Consider the following 4,551-nt stretch of genomic DNA (forward strand, 5'->3'; position numbering starts at 1 on the left):
TTAATTAATTATATAAGCACGTGTCAAACTGTGATTGGTGTTGGCGTTGTTCTGTCAAATTTTGGACGGAATTTTGATGGAGGGACCATCTTCGTCTTTAGGCAAACTAGAGGGATCTCTTGTGATAAAAAGTAAACTCTAAGAGTCAAAAAAATAAATAAGTTAAATCACATGGGTGAATAATGTATTTAACCCTTTTTATCATGAGAGGAAGAGAATTTATTTTTTACGGTTAATAACTTTTTTAATATCTGAGTTTACAGTTTTTTATTTTTTTTCTCCTTAAGTTTCTAAAACAATCTCAAATTGTACCTAAGGTATGAGAAAAGACTAAGTTGATACCTCCATCACACGTGTCACCATATAAACATGCCACGTGTCCTAAATTAAAAATAAATAATAATAATAATAATAACTAAATCTAAAAAAAAAAAAAAAAACAGAAATCCATGGGTGGCCATTTTGGTCATTGTAGGTAGCTGAGCCACCCTAAGGCCAGATTGGGGATAACGAACCATCCCAAAGGGCCCTTATATTAAGAGACTATGAAAGATTTGTATTAGCAACAAAAAAATACAATTAAAAATATATTAATGGAGCCATGCAGTAACATGTTGAATAAGCCAGATCGATTATGTGGTCCAATATCTTATATATGTTCATTAATTTGAGGAAACACAGTTAATTGAGAGTGGGCATGATGCATGATGCATGATGGGGATTTGTTAATTGTAGTGAGTCAATGATGAGTTATGGGGGGCATGAGTCAATGATGAGTTGTGTGCGGGCACGTTAGAAAGCTGGAATTTGGGGATGCAAATTAAGGATCCCATCGTCATGCCTTCCTCTCCTCACGTACCGTGTAAGGCTGTCCCCACGTTGCCAGCCAGATTCCATACAGATGCCGGACTCACCAACACAAGTAAAACCAATTCAAAGTTGTTGTTTCATTCCTTTGCTTTTACTAACCATCCCAGCAACACCAATTCCCACCTCTACCCTCTACTTTTTTTTTTTTCCTCTTTTCCTTTGCTTTTTGGGCAAAAAAAAAAAAAAAGTGTGACTGAGAACACAGCCTGGCCCACTCATTCCCATCAAGAGTCAAACCCATGCCCCAGTCATTTATCTAACCATAATAATTATCTTAAGTCACCTAACTATCACCTAATGTTTTTTGCATGGACTTTACTTCTATTATTTTTACTGTTCCAAGGGTAAGGTTGAGGCAGAGCCCTAGTGTCTGTCTTATAGCACTAGTAAGTAACACTTTTTTTATAACTTTTTTCCTTTTTTAAAGGATGAATTCATTCTTTTTATAATCATTTTTATAGTAAATGGATGATACCATTAAATTTGTCAAAGGTTCACACGAGTTCACAAATCTAATGGTTGATATATTGAATTTGTACGTAGGATAAGATGAGAAAAATATTAACATGAATCTTCATCTACTTAAATATAGAAAAAATCTCAAAAAAAATCACAAAAAGTCACATGCAGCAACTTCTCTATTGCTTCTTTAAACATTGACAATAGTACAGTGCTAGTGCTAGTGCTACCAAATGCATTGGGAAGCACTTTAGCTTTCATATAGCCTCCCTATCTATTATTTTAACACTAAATATTTATTTCTCCTCTGTCCTCTTTTTGCCTTCATGGGGATTGTGTTAAAATTTTATAAAAAATATGAGGGTAGATAAAAGAAAAAAAAAACTTGAATTTTGTAAAGAAATTATATTTTAATAGTATAGAAAAAAAATAATGTATAGTAGAGTGAATTTAGATTAAGAAGAAAAAATAGTTTTGTTCTCTAATTTTTTATTTTTTATTTCTTAAAAAAAAAAACTGCTGCTACTATTCTTACAAATTAATTATTTAAAGTGTAAAAGAAATATGATTCTATATATAATAAAAACACTATTGAAAATGCCCCAATGATTCTATGGCCCCATTGTTGTAGATGAGTATTTTGTTCCATCATTTTGCAAGGAATGTAATGTCTTTGTCTGGTAGATGGAGACAAATTCCATTTCCTGTTGATTTCGACAGTGATAACATGTTCATGTGGTTGGTGCCCCCATTCCTCCTACCATGATTGTTTTAAAATTTCAAAAGGTCTTATTTAAAAAATAATAAATTTAAAATATTCAATTTAAAAATATAATTAAATTTTTGATAAAATTACAATTTAATTTTTAAAATATAATTTTACTGGACTCTATATGGATGTCTAAATCACCATCAACTTTGATTGAATTTCTTTTGGGCTAATCATTCATGCTTTTGTCCACATTTCCTATGTATTAAAAATTTGCGGGCCCTTGTTGGCTATTTTGTCTCGTTTGTGAAACTTTTTGAAAGAAGTTCATCGCAGCACTAATAAATTACCTACTTTCCGTTGACTCGAGGAATATGCAAATAGAATTGAAGTACTTAAATCAATGGACTTCTCCTATTAAATGGAGCAATGGAGATATTTCTTTTACGTGTAATAGTAATGATAGAGACCATCTTTTTATTTTATTTTTTTTATTTTTTTAAAGTTAATATGACTTTCAAAATTATCATTGGATCAAAACTCAAGTATGATTCATCTAAAATTTAATGGTGATTTTAAAAGTCACATCAGCTTTAGAAGGATAAAAAGATGATCTCTAACATTACTCTTCTTTTAAATTAGTTTAGAAGAAATATCTTACAACTTATTTAAAATAGTGTCAAGGGTCTATAAATATTTAAAACGTTAGTCTAAGTTAGTAAACTGCAATTAATGAATTTAAGAATTTAATGTGCGTTTTAAATGTTTATAAACACTTTGCACTATTTTAAATGTATTGGAGGATATTTTCTCCACACTGGTTTAAAGGAAATTTATGTCCCTAAGAGCGAGCATTCACAATGGAAGAAACAAACTTTTATGCAAAATGGCTCATCAAAACTCACTTTTATCTAGTTTAGCTAATAAATTTTTTAATGCATCTACATCCAATTAGCTATATTTCTATCTATTATATTAAAATAATATTTATTTTTAATTTTTTTATTAATTTTAATTCAAAAAACCATTTTCATGGAAAAAAAAAAAAAAAACACCAAAAACAACCACTCACCCCTTGAAATGTGGGAAAAGATTTGGAAAAAAGATAAAACAAATTAGAGAAACATTAAAAAGTAAAATAACTTCCTTAAAAAGTGCTGTTACATTTAGCTTTTCTTTTGGCTAATCCAATGTAGGAGAGTTTTTACAAATTTGAAGAGTCATTTTAGATAAAAGTAACATTTGGCTCTTCTATTGTGAATGTTCTAATAAATTATCCCTTGAAGTTAAAAACTTACAATCAATTTATTGTTCCACTTCAAATGTTTTGTCTTTGTCTCAGAAAAAAAAAAAATCTTTTCATTACAAATAAGTGAAAAGAAAGATAAATAGAAAAAGTGATAAATCATATTTCATTATTTGGCACTATTTTAAATGAAATGTCATAGAAAAAATTCTTATTATTTCAAATGATTTATCACTTTTTTTTGTGGTTTTTATTTTTTATTTTTTTATAGACAATTAATTGTTCATGTTTGTATACACTTGATACTATTTTAAATGAACTTTTCATTTGAATACTCCTTTGAAAAGTCTTCAAAGTGCATAAATTTTGATTATTTGGATTGTGCATTAGATATAAGTTCATCTCAATGAGTTTTTAATATCCTCCATTTTTTTGTCCACATCATATTTCATTACAAATCACTCTTTATAACTTTTCATTTTTCTCTTCATTTTTTCCTTTTTAAGTCTTATTATTTCAGGTTCCTGAATTAAGTCATAATTTATTCTATATCTAATAAGTGATAGAAAACAGTTTTAAACTAAATTTTACAAATAGAAAAAAGTGCTCTAATTAAAATAGTAAATTATACAAAAAGACTTGATTCTTCTCGAAATGCATGTATTACTTAAAAAATTTATTAATGTTACAGTTGTTTATGCATAAATAATTTTTTTAGAATTAAATTGATAATAGCAAATTTTAAATCGACAATGTCACAAGAAAGATAAATGAATTGGCCATATTATCAATTGAAAATGAGATGTTAGAATAACTTAAATATAAAAACTTATTTAGAAATTTTGTATCTCAAAAGCGAAAATAATGATTTTTAAATTAAAAAAAATATAACATGATTAATATTTAAATATAAAAGAGGCCTCACTTAAACTTGTCGCCTTAGGCGTCAACATCCATTGAGCCGTCCCTGGATATGGATATAATAGCTTTTAATATAAATTTTTGGGTAAATATCTTATAAATCCCTGAGTTAACGCGCCAAAACAGAAAACTCCCTATTTTTTTTTTTTCCGAATTTTTACTCACTGGCTTAATCGAAAAGGCAAATTAACCCCTACCATTACATTTTTCCCTAAATATTTAATGCCCGTCAATCCCAACTAAACTCATTGTTTTGACATATAAGCATATTAATTTTTTATTATTACTTTAATTTAAAAATTAAATCAAAAAATATAAATAAAATTGAAGGGTTTGCCAGAAAGCC

The sequence above is a fragment of the Corylus avellana genome, chromosome ca7, assembly GCF_901000735.1.
Source record: "Corylus avellana chromosome ca7, CavTom2PMs-1.0".
In the NCBI taxonomy this organism is placed as follows: Eukaryota; Viridiplantae; Streptophyta; class Magnoliopsida; order Fagales; family Betulaceae; genus Corylus; species Corylus avellana.